Source organism: Silurus meridionalis, chromosome 22, assembly GCF_014805685.1.
Source record: "Silurus meridionalis isolate SWU-2019-XX chromosome 22, ASM1480568v1, whole genome shotgun sequence".
In the NCBI taxonomy this organism is placed as follows: Eukaryota; Metazoa; Chordata; class Actinopteri; order Siluriformes; family Siluridae; genus Silurus; species Silurus meridionalis.
Genome location: NC_060905.1, coordinates 14442217 through 14455593, shown reverse-complemented (window position 1 = coordinate 14455593; position 13377 = coordinate 14442217). Strand labels below are relative to the sequence as shown.

The following is a 13377-nucleotide window of genomic DNA, read 5'->3' as shown; positions in this document are numbered from 1 at the left end:
TTCAATTTGCTGTTATAATAACCTACACTCTTCTGGGAGGAGATTTTGGAGTGTGCTTGTGGCGATTTGTGCTTATTTAGCCAAAAGGGTGAAGAGACTTGGGGTGTCAGTAGTCCAATTCATCCCAAAGATGTTCAGTAGGGTCAGAGCTCTATTGCAGGTCGCACAAGATCTTCCAATCCAACCCATGTAAACCTTATCTGCTTGGAGCTGGCTCTCCTATGTTGTTTTTCTCCAAACTTTGTGGTAACATTTTGGGGAAGAACCACAGGGCTGAAAAAGACAGGTGTTCCAATACTTCTGTCCATATAGTATATAGGCAATCTTTTAACATTTCTCTAACATTGAGCAGGAGAAATCCTTTATAAAAACTCGAACCATGATCAGAGCCTGGAAAGTGTTTGAATATAATGGAGATTAGACCATCCCAGTTTGATACATGAGCATTGTGTTGGTTTTTTTCTTGACTGTTTTAAGTTTAGCCAGACTTTATTGAAGTAGATGACGCCATCTAAACAAATTAAACCATAATTAGCAATATGCTCAAATCAGCTTCTTTTTTACCTCAAAAATTGAAAGTAGGTTCTTTTTTGCTCACTGCATAGATTTTAATGTGCGTTGTTCTTTTTATTTTTGGAGCACCAGATGTGGCTGAATGGGGACTTAGCACGTGTGTGAACTAAAGTTGTGACATTACTTGAGAGGAAATGGTTTGCAATGTTTTGAGAAAATGCCGCTTGTTGCTCTGATACTTGCTCCTGTTGCTGAAAGACATTTAGTGCACATAGTTAGAAAATCTGCTTCCCAGCATGATTGCAGGGTTGAAGTTTTTGACTGAATTTACAGGCCACTTTATTAGGAACACAATACTAATACTAAACCAGTGTTGGACAGTAACGAAGTAAATGTAATTCTTTAATGTTCTCAATATCAGATATCAGTCATTCCTTTTTATTTATGAGTGGATAAAAACTGGTCAAACACGCAAAGAGCCACCAATCAGGGTAGAGCATGCGCTCTGTTTTGAACTTGTTTTGATTGCCATTGATGGTATCTAGTTAGCTAACTTGTGCTAAGAGAAACAAGTCTTTTCTTATAAACTGAGTTGAGAGTCACAAGCAAGAGTCTTGGGACAAAAATGATAATAGGACATTACAGCCATAATAAATCTTGTTGGATACTTTAGCACATTTTATGGTAAATACTTTTGTACTTTTACTCAAGTGAAGGTTTAAACGGAGCACTTTTACTGGAGTAATATTTTGCCTAGTGTATCTCTACTTTAACTCAAGTACAAGTTTCGGTACTTCATTCACCACTGTACTGGCAATACTGGCCTGTTGACAGAAGATAGGATACATTTATGTTTTTGACACCAAATTTAAACTGCATGTCACAGCGGAAATCAAGGTAAGGTCAGACCAGGTGATGTTTTTCTAATCCTTTTAATAAGCCTGTGCTCATTGTAGCCTTATTCCTGTTCTGGTTGTTTTTGTAGTTCATAAGCCTCAAGTTTCGACATGAGATTATTTTCTGCTAATCATGGTTGTAAAGACTGGTTAGAGGAGTTAACATGTAGTAGCTTTGCTGTCAGCTTGAACCATTCTGGATGGTATTTAAAGGCCACAGAACCTCCAGAACAGGATGTTTTTGGGGTTTTTATTGTACTGTTCAGTGTAAACTCAATAGATTGTTGTGTGCGAACATCCCAGGAGAGGAATAGTTTCTGAAATACACAAATCAGCCCAATTGGCATAAAAAAATCTAATGATTCATTTACTGTGGATACAATTTCCTTCTTTATTAAAGTCTCATGTGAGCTTTAACCAAGCTCGTGTCTAGGGCTGAAATGATTCTTCAAATAACTCAAATAATTTAAATAGAAAAAAGCTAATAATTTGCCTTGATGCTTTGTTTAGTCCATTTAACTACACACTGAGCACAGTGTTTCCCCAAAGGGGCTCAGAGTTTACATACAGGTGGACAATTTCTGCAATCAATTTTATGTTTTTATAAATCACAACCTTTATAAATGAGACCCCTGGACAGGTAATCACAGAAGATGCTACAGAATAAATAATAGAGGAACAGAGAGAAAAAAGAGCACAAAGGTTGGGCTCATTTCAAACTAAAACATAAAGAAAACAACATACAGTGCATTTACCTTTTTAAAAGTAATTTGAAATTGATTTTCATATTTTTATTTATGATTTTTTTGTATTGGCATTTTGAGGTAATATGGCAATTAAATGCACTAAATGGTTTTAGTTTCACAGATTGCAATTTCAGCAATAAAAATGTAAGTTTTTCTAAAAAGTAAACAAATTACTTGTTCATTTTAAGAGACCTTTCTTATTTTCTCTTGTATATTTTGTATTGCTCTTTATTGAAGAAAAAGTTAATTTTATACCGATTACTCGATTAATTGACATTGCTATAATAATCAATATCTTCAGCCTTAGTAGTGCCACTTCTAGTAGAAATTTTGTAGAAACAGTAGAAATTTCCCCACTGTGGGACAAATAAAGGTATCTCTTATCTTATTGTAATGATTTTATACATTGTGCTGATTGGTTGCAGCATGAATAAGTACGTAAGTAACACGTGTTTCTAATAAAGTGACCAGTAAGTTTATAGTTACATTGGAGCCAAAGACATGGATTTATATATATATATATATATATATATATATATATATATATATATATATATATATATATATAATTAGATGAGAGCTTTCTTTTAGTATTACCATTTTAAAACATTTGAAAACATCTTGGTTATGAGTTCATTCTTCTTAGACTCCCTACTGAATCAGTGGTTGTGACACATTTGTTGTATAATAAGAGGAAATGTTTTTTAGGTGTATGTGAAGAAATGGGAGAAGACCCTGTCCTTTCTGAAAGCCTAGCAGTCTGAGGTGGCGTCTGGTCTCCGGCTAAAAATAGACCTAAAATGTGCATATAAAGTTGCCCCCCAACATATAAGAAAGGAAATAGAACAAGAGCGAGGCAAAAACCTTACAAGGAAACTACAGTGACTTACAGCGAGTTTTTTTCTGCAGAGTTGCCTTGGCTACTGCGTCTCTCGCGAGCTGTCATCGACTGCCCTAAACTGTCTTAGCAACAGATCGGCAGATGGCATAGCAACCGGGAGAGAGGGAGACATTCGGGTCAAGGTTTGTCTATGCAGCGGGTTTTTTTTTTTTTAGTTAAAAAAAACAAACTATTTTTTAGTGAGATATTGTGCAAATATCGTAGTTCACTGCAAAGTCCTGATGTTCTATTACAGTACATTGATATCTGAAGCGTACCATCTCCCTCTGGATACATTCTTCTGGTTTTACTCAGTCAACATGTTTCAACACGTGTTTTCATTCATATTCTATAGTATCCCAATGGAGGAATTATCATTGAGCTGCACAACATTTGTCGGTGAAAAGATGTCATTAAATATGCTGTTCCTCACCTGGTTCAATAACCTTCTGAAGTGTCTCATGTGACTTGTCTACCGAGGTCATTTCACCAACTCGCCAATTTGAAACACTTATTTACCTGGACACCTTGGCTTATAGCTACACACCTATGTTTTCAACATCTCTGAGATTTTGAGCATGATGATTGTGCTTCCTCCTGTAACTTCCTTCCACAGTTGTCTCCAGGTCCATCTCTTTATACAGTATATAGGGTTGCAATTCTTTTGTAGATGATTATATATTTTTTTTTTTACCTTGGTCTGGATAAAAGCATCTGCCAAATGATTAATGTGCATCTAAATGTAAAACATCACCCGGCAGGTTTTGTAGAGCATGAACCTGGTTTGTAAACCTATCTATATTGCGGGTCAAACCAACCAATGAAAAAGTAGTTTCAATCTTGATGATGCCACAGCCATTTGCACCCAAGAGCCGAGAGACTTCCAGTATATTCTCTTGTCCATGTCAGTCACTACGATGCTATCCATTTATAGGCTTTCCCTAAGCTCAAGTATGAGAAAGAGGGCAGATAGAGCTTTCGACTGATTGTGTTACACCAGTGCTTCAGAATGGATACAGGAGTGCCAGAAAACAATATCCTAATGCACACACCTGGTTCCTAAAAAGGTCATCATGTAATGTGACTAAATTGGGATTTGAATCCACAACTGACCAATTAGAAGGCCATCATCTTAACCACTAAGCTTCCACTACCCCATTGAATGATTCTGTGAAGTCTGTGTAAGGCATAGATGAGCCTTAACAAGTTTCCATATAGTAATAGTCAGCTAGGATAGAGAACAAAGTCACACAATATTATGTAAAGGTCACTTTATGTGCGTTTGAAATGCCTGTGTCTTTTATTATACACGGGTAATTGTGTAAAAAAAAGAAAGCATCAAATGGCACACTGATAAAGCAGTGTCACTGTGATATTGTCTTGATATAGTACTCTGTTGTGTTGTTTGCACACGTGCACTTCATGGAGTCCTGTGCATAGGTTTTAATGTTCTTGTTAGTTTCAGTTTTGGACAGTAATAAAGTAAATGTAATACTTTACTGCAGTATTTCCCTTTGGGGAGACTTTTACTTTAACTTCACTACAAGTCAGGTATCTTTTTACTCAACTACATTTTGTAAAATCAATAATTCCTTTTTTATTTATGAGTGGATATAAACATAACTGTTCAAGCACCAATCTGGGTAGAGTAAACGCTCTGTTTTGAGCTGGTTTTGATTGCCGCTTGGTGGTATCTAATTAGCACGAACATACAGTTCAGCATCAGTTCAACAGCAAGCAGAACATTTTGAGAGTAATAAATGATGGAAGAAACTCCTGACTCGAACCCTTATTTGTGCATTTTTTTAAGTATTTAAAAAGAAGTTTTTGGGCTTATGATCATATTAATACATATCAATCAGTGTTTAACTCATTATTATCATTCTATTAATAGATTGGTGTTCTAAGAGTAACATTAGAGTCTTTATACATACACTGAGTTGATTAAGCAACAGTTTTGTGACCAAAATAATAATAGGAAAATTATAGCAATAATAAATCATAGTACTTTGGATACATAAGTACATTTGATGGCAAATACTTTTGTACTTTTTTCTCAAGTGAAAGTTTAAATGGAGCACTTTTACTTTTAACTTGTGTCCGAGTTGGTTTATGAACTTCGTCCACCACTGGTTAATTTAGCGTCCAGTGTTTGATGTAGCACCTTGGTCCTAGAGGAACATTTGACTGTATAATAAATTAACTGACAATAATATCTTGACCTGACATGACTTTTTTAATGACTTCATTTAAGAGTATGTGTATTAGATGAGGTTGGGCGGTTACCATGTGCTGCTGCGGTCGTTCTGGACTGCTGCATGCTGCTGGTGTACAATCATACCGCATTAATAATGGTTTCACATGTTCAGTTGAAGAGTCATCCGAAGTGTGAAGTGGGAGGGGTTTTTCAGGTTAATACTCTAGCAGAGGGCTATGAGGCCATGGGGAAGTAGGAGGTACATACCGTCTGTCTGGTCTGCTCTCATTACTCTAGTCAGGTTAAGTGAGAAATGAAACTGCCACCCACTACTGCTGAGTCAGTAAAAAAACACTGTGTGTGTGTGTGTGTGTGTGTGTGTGTGTGTGTGTGTTTATATCTTGGTGGGAATCAACGATAAGAATATCTGAGGACGGTTTTTGCCTTGTGGGCATGTTTGAATGTTGGATATTAGCAGCCTTATTATTAAGAAAAAGTCACAATGTACTGCAGTTGAGGTCAGGGTTAGATTTTAGGTAGGACTTCAGCACCAGCACAAGGCCCTCACAAATGTGTGTGTGTGTGTGTGTGTGTGCATGCTTGTGTTTTTGCATGACATTGCTTGTCTTATCGATTGCACAGACTTCACTCCCTCCCTCAGTCATGTTGCAGAAGTAAACTTTGTCACTAACTCTGCTCGTTGATTCGCTTCACAAAACTGTAAGAACTCACTCCAAAACCCTAGACTTAATAAAGCTCGTCTCTCTCTGCCCTATTTGCCCTAATTGTGAACAAATCTAACATAATATAGTTGATGATATACACTATATAGACAGAAGTGTGGGAACACCTGACTATAAGATTGGTACGTGCTTTTTGTACATTTTTTTCCACATTAAGCACCTGCTTTGCATGTATGAGGTTCTAGGTTCAATCCCTGGCATCTCCAATGAAGCCCATTAAAACGTTTCAACAACACTTGCGTTTATGTAGTGAAATTCATTAGATGTAGAAAGGTGGCTTTCTGCTGCCAGGTGCTTATGCGCAGGTTACTTTACTTATTTAACAAAGTGCGTTCTCTGGAACAAGGCGTGTTCACATTGACATTCAGTACAAATGAACTCAGACCACCACCCACAGGCCATATCAGGGTCCAGTTCCCTTTATAGGAATGGACAAAATTAGGGAATATACAGCTCAAATATACCAAATATACAATAGTTATAAACGAACAGTGCATACTGTGACTCTATTGTGGTATGCTGAGTGTTATGAGTCCCAAACATATATTTTGGCACCCTTCTTCTGTGTCATTGCATGATGATGTTTGTGAGTAACATTTCTGTGAATATTGTAATACACTGTATAAGAGATGGAGTATAAAATTTACACAGGTGCTGATGCTTGTGCCCAGTTTGTTACCTCAGAGATGTGTGCTGATTTTTGTGTTTTTACTTTCTTCCATGTATTTGATTAGAAGAAACGGAATTAACATCACGTAGCAAACAGCGGAGCAGACTTATACGTCCGTTCAGTCTTCATAATCCACCGTAACGCACACCGTATTGTTTTCTCCACCATTACCACATAAACTCATCTTGCATAATAATCAGTTTACCGTTTTCCATCTCTAAAAGACAAGCAAGTGCACCTGCTCAAATCCTGCACCTTTCTCTCTCTAGCGCCGTGAGGGACGCTGTCAGTACTTAATCTTGTAATATTGTAATAATAATGGCCGTTTTCTTGAAACACGTTTGTTGCAATCTGCTTTCAAAGAGACCGAGCGATGGGGCGTTCACACACGCAGGTAATACAGCGTGTCGTTTTTTTAAGAAAGAAATGTATGCTACGCAGAGTCAGTCATGGCTGCCTTGAACGGGAAGCACCAGTCATGAAAGAAGTGAAACCACCCAGGTTTTTTAAGGCAAAGAGAAGAAATAGTTTTGTGACTCAAACAAAACAAAGCGTGGTTGCCATGCCAACGGGCGTCTATAAATAGCACGTTTGTTTTGCGAGCGCTCTGCTGTCCCCCCAGTGAGCATCAGAGACTCGAGCAGCCCTCGGCTGAGGTTTTTGGTTAACAAGCCTTTCCTCTGTACAGTTTAGGAATGCGTGCGGATGGGTGGAGTGAGATTTAAATGGTCTTTGCATGGATTTTTTTTAATCACACAAATAAAGAAAAGGTATTACACCGCTTAGGAATGCATATTAGCTTGTGTCCTAGCTGTTAGAATATTCGCATCTCTTTTAGAGTTTAACTGGGGTTAATCAGGTGCGTTAGATTAGAGCTGCGAAATCAACTGTACAGGAAAGTAGCTCTCCAGGAGTGGGGCTAAGCTGCTAAGCACCGACATGTCATCCCAAAACTGACATACTTTGTGACCTTTAAGCTGTGTACCAGATGGGCGGACTAGTATGTTCAACAAGATGATGTACAAAAGCGTTCACAGCCTGGTTTTAAAGAGGCTCCTGAGGCTCCAATGTTTGCCAAACAGCTGACATAAAAAGTGGGCAAAAAGATTTATGGGAAACTTTTGCGTTTTAAAGGAGCATTTTTGCATTTTTTTTAAAAAACCCTCTGCTGGCCACAGGGTGAACTGCAGTTGAAATGACATTTTAATATCATTTATACATTTTTTATTGTTTTTTTGAATAAGAAACACCTGTTTGGGCATGGCTAATTTTTGGACTAAGTTATATGTAAATACAGGTACGTACAGGTAATCCCCGACTTACGATGAAGATGCGTTGCCACGTTTGTCTGCTGTATGAAATAAAAATATATTTTTACAATTTTGTCATAACGCTATTGTCATCGTAAGATCGAAATATCGTAAATAAACCATCAACTCAGGAACTAACTGCATTTCATTATTTGTTTGAACCACATACCTGCACTCTCTTTCGTCTAAGGTCTTCAGACTTTTCTAAATATAGTTTATGAGGGAAAAGATGAGAGATAATTCAAAGATAAAATTTATGCACATTAACCAATTCGAAAACAAAACAGGAACTTACAAATGAAAGGAAAAAAAACAATACAGGTATGCAATTTTTCCAATTGTATTCGTTTCCTTTGAAATGTTATTATTATAGCATGTCTAGACTCTTCAATCGCACATTTAAAACCGGGTTAGTGCAACACTGTTCAATACCAGTAAACCCAGAAGCCCTTCGTGACGTCCTACATGACTACAATGCAGCATTTTAACATGGATCTCGCATGTTGCTTTGAAATGGAAAAATTGCTAAACCCTGCCCATTTGCATGTTTGTGCGTTCTCGGTGTGCATAGGATGAATTTCCTGAAGTTTTACATGTCATGTGCTCTGTCTGTCTTTGGCAGGGAATGGTGAGAACAGCTGGAGCCAGGAAGACACAGATGTGGACAAATAAAGTGGCACTTGCAGACAGTCCCATCGCAATCCAGCACAAGAGAGATTTATACAGACCTGCTATACAGATAGCTGGACCCTGAGCTTTCCCTGAACAGCTACGTGGTCATCTGGACGCAGTCTACTCATCTCATCTTTCTGGGTATGGATAGCAAAAAGTTTCCTTTGATTATTCTAGCATTGTTGTCTTTGGGCCTGCTGGTTTTACACTATTTTGTTGTCTAGGGTGTCAAATTATATATTTATTATGGCTGTTTTTATTGTATGCGGGTTTTATTGTGTTCTATAGCTTTTTGCCTAAACTAAATCCTATATTCCTTAAGAAGTATAGTAAATTTTAAATCATGGCCCTGGCTTGTATGGTCAATGACTATACGTAATATACCACATACACTGGTGCCAATACTTTATTCTGACCATGAATAGAGAAATAGTTAGCTCTGTAAGGTAATATTAGATGCCTGGCTATAATAGAAGTTCTGTATTATATTATATGCAAAGAATTATGAATACCAGTGTCTGTATTTCTTTTCTCACTTTAAGTGAAATGTAAAACCTTTTTACACCGCATTAAACAGCCAGATAGCTGAATGAGGGTGTACAGTCAGGGCTGGATAATGTGTACAACACGATGACCACAATGACCTTGTCCACATTCCTCTCAGTTTGTCACTATTGGCTAGATGAAGGCTTTAGTCATCTGGTCTGTAGAATTTCAGTCAGATCTAATAGCTGTGAAATGCTGTGCTGATGGATGAAGTGAGCCAGATTGACTCTGTGGACCATCCCCCCCACCCCCTCAACCGATAGTAGGTGTGTGTGATGAGAGGTCAGTCCCTTGTGGTGAAATGTTTAGCATTGCCATTTTTCCCCTTGATCCTCTTCCACTTCTTCATTCCCTTTTTCTTCCTCAGAGGCAGAAACTGCCCCTCCTTTGCAGCCTCTTTGTATGCGTTTATGTGCTTTTATGCATTTTTGTCATCCTTACTGGTTCTCTTCATCACAACTCTCACCCTTCTCTGCTTTTTTCTATTCCATATACAGTGAGGAAAATAAGTATTTGAACACCCTCCTATTTTGCAAGTTCTCCCACTTAGAAATCATGAAGGGGTCTGAAATTGTCATCGTAGGTGCATGTCCACTGTGAGAGACATAATCTAAAAAAAAAATCCAGAAATCACAATATATGATTTTTTAACTATTTATTTGTATGATACAGCTGCAAATAAGTATTTGAACACCTGAGAAAGTCAGTGTTAACATTTGGTACAGTAGCCTTTGTTTGCAATTACAGAGGTCAAACATTTCCTGTAGTTTTTCACCAGGTTTGCACACACTGCAGGAGGGATTTTGGCCCACTCCTCCACACAGATCTTCTCTAGATCAGTCAGGTTTCTGGCCTGTCGCTGAGAAACACTGAGTTTAAGCTCCATGCATGATTTCAAACCATGACGTCTTAGTGTATTACCAACAGTAACCTTGGAAAAGGTGGTCCCAGCTCTTTTCAGGTCATTGACCAGCTCCTCCCATGTAGTTCTGGGCTGATTTATCACCTTCCTTAGGATCATTGAGACCCCACGAGGTGAGATCTTGCATGGAGCCCCAGTCCGAGGGAGATTGACAGTCATGTTTAGCTTCTTCCATTTTCTAATGATTGCTCCAACAGTGGACCTTTTTTCACCAAGCTGCTTGGCAATTTCCCCATAGCCCTTTCCAGCCTTGTGGAGGTGTACAATTTTGTCTCTAGTGTCTTTGGACAGCTCTTTGGTCTTGGCCATGTTAGTAGTTGGACTAACAGGTCTTTGAGGGTCAGAATTCTAGCTGATAGACAGGTGTTCAAATACTTATTTGCAGCTGTATCATACAAATAAATAGTTTAAAAATCACATATTGTGATTTCTGGATTTTTTGTTTTTACATTATGTATCTCACAGTGGACATGCACCTACGATGACAATTTCAGACCCCTCCATGATTTCTAAGTGGGAGAACTTGCAAAATAGCAGGGTGTTTAAATACTTATTTTCCTCACTGTACTTTTCACGGAAATCCACTCTTTCCACTCACATTCCATACTGAAAGTATTCAAAGGCTAATAGTTTTTAAAAGGCATTTACAGTTACAGAATTTTAAAGACACTCATACAGAATGAACTACAATTATCCTGTTTTTAATACAACTGAGCAGTTTAAGGGCCTTTCTAAAGGACCCAGCATTGGCAGCTTGGCAGTGCCGGGATTTGAACTCATGACTTTCTAACCACCTATGAATGCATGTTTCAGGTGACGAGTTAAAGAGACTGTACATCTGTATTAAGTAGACCTAAGTTTCATATTTCACCAGGATGTACATGTCTTCCCCAAAGCCATGAAAGTGCATTGACAGATTGTAACTTTCAACTTCCATATACAGTGGAACCTCGGGTTACGAATTTAATTCGTTCCGGTACTTTATTCGTAACCTGAAAAGTTCGTATCCCGATACAAATTTCCCCATAATAATGAACAGAAACTTCGGTAATTCGTTCTGGACAACCAAAAATATTACTTAAATAAAAATAAAGACAATATTCACTAATATTATTTACTTTTAACATGTTATATTAAAATTATACCACATAAAAACATACAAAAGAGGAAAACATCTTTACCGGTACTTTCCTTTGAGAAGACTCGCTGCAGGAGACGACGTTCAGAGAAGGGGAGGAGGAGAGTTATTGTTTGGAAGGAGAATCTTATTATATTATATTATTATATATTATTATATATTATATTATAGAATATTAAAGACAGTGTTATTAACACGAACGCTGAGACAATTGTTGCATTAGAGGGAAAATGAGAGCTGTTTCTTTAAGGCTACTATCAGTTGGTATTGAAGTCCAGAGTGAAATTCATTATGGGTATTGTACTTCGGAAAAGACTGTAACCCTGCTAATCTATCTTCATAAAAACAAGTAAAGTGGTTATGCATCGGCTAATGTTGTCCATCTCATCATTCCACGAGCATCAACTAACGAGTTGTTACGCTGCCGCCGGGAAAAGTTCAAGCGGATAAGTAACACGATGCTCTCGCTAGGGACACAGGACGCTAACTGATGTGACGAGCTGCGTGGATAGAGCAAAAACAAACCAACTTGCCTGCGATTTTTTGGTGAGCGACGTTCGTATCCCGATATATTGTTCGTAACCAGGGGCAAAAATTTTGATGAACTGCGATTCGTAACCTGAATTATACGTATGCCGGGGCGTTCGTAACCCGAGGTTCCACTGTACAATGGATTGGCGGCTTTTTTAGCACCTTCTTCCTTCTGCCTTTACTTGACTTATGCTACTTTGTAAGAGATTGCTCTGCTTCTAAAAGTTAGTATCTGGTACTTCAGATGTTCCTTTTTTTGCTATTATGCCGTATATTCACGTATAATTCTAGTAACGGCTTAAGGACTTTTTTTTAATACAGTTTAATATACAGAGCTGTGAACCCTTCCATATATGAACGAAGACATGCCCCTGAGTGCATTCAGATGTTATTGGTGGTTATTTTCAGTTGTTTAGTCTTTCCTGGATTTCACTCATCATCTGATTTGCATTCACACGTAACCCCTCCCAGTGTCAATACATTTTTGTGTGTGTCTATGTGCGTGTGTGTGTGTGTGTGTGTGTGTGTGTGTGTGTGTGTGAAAAGGGCTTTAGAAGAAAAAGTTGTCCACTCTGTGCTCGGTGGTGTGTGGGTGGATATTCTGAATGTGAGCTGCATATGAATCTGATAAGTCGTGGATGAAGGTCCTGTGTGTGTGTGTGTGTGTGTGTGTGTGTGTGTGTGTGTGTGTGTGTGTGTGTGTGTGTGTGAGAACGAGTTTGTTGCACAGGGACTGCATTGCATACTGGTTGTGGATGCAGCTGTGGTCGTGTGCGGCAGAGCGTAAATAAATCTGTCAAAGTGATAGCACTACGTTAACTTCTGTCAGTGATCTTTCTCTCTCCGACTCTCTCTCTCCGTAACACCCCCCCACCATCACAGACTCACACACACACACAAAAAAACACATTACATTATCTTTCTTTCTCTTTACTCTAACTGAATGAAAAACAGTTTAGCCTCATTTTTATCTCCTGCCCATCCTGTGTCTTATCTCCCATCCTGTTTTATTTGTCTCGAGCAGTGATCGCTGTCAGGAAAAGAGTTCTGTCATGTTCTGAATACCCACAGTGTACACGCTGTTTTGTAGAGGGAACCTCTTTATTATATAATGGATCACTCACGTCCTGGAGTCAGAAATGTTGAGCATCACAGTTAAAGTTTGAAGCACTTTGGTGTTGTGGTCATCATAGTTGGGGTCATGGTTTTGGCTTTGCTGTTCACTGTTAACTCAACTTGGGATAAAAGATAGCTAAAATGACTTACCCTACCTCACAAGACAATATGTGATCTTTGTAATGCACTTTGCTCTGACCTCCTGATTCCATTTTACATGGCAGAAAACTGTAATGCAGCATACATCCATCAGAAGATAGAAAGTGTATACACTTATGAATAACTAACTCTTTATAATGTTAGCAATGCATTTTTGCTTTTTGTTGAAAATGTAATTCTCTGTAGTCCCAGAATATTAAAGACGAATTATATGTGTTGTATGTGCTTTAAATAGAGCACAGACACAAAAGCATTTAAAATAATAATTTATAAATTATAAAAATCATTCACTCTGTCAGCTTTTCTGGGTGTTCCCTATATGTTAATGTCTACGGCAA

The 13377-nt window shown here is 38.1% G+C and overlaps 1 protein-coding gene across 3 annotated transcripts in view; it reads left to right on the top strand.

Moving 5' to 3' along the window:
- The window catches only part of atxn1a (ataxin 1a), a 113464-nt gene that overhangs the window by 25857 nt on the left and 74230 nt on the right, over window positions 1-13377 (top strand). For 2 of the 3 annotated variants that reach the window (XM_046834758.1, XM_046834760.1), the window contains exon 2: window positions 8578-8768. The gene's annotated coding sequence lies outside the window, so the exon portion shown is untranslated. Of the gene's footprint in view, window positions 1-7267; window positions 7416-8577; window positions 8769-13377 lie in introns of those variants that run through there. The other variant, XM_046834759.1, reaches the window with a different exon arrangement.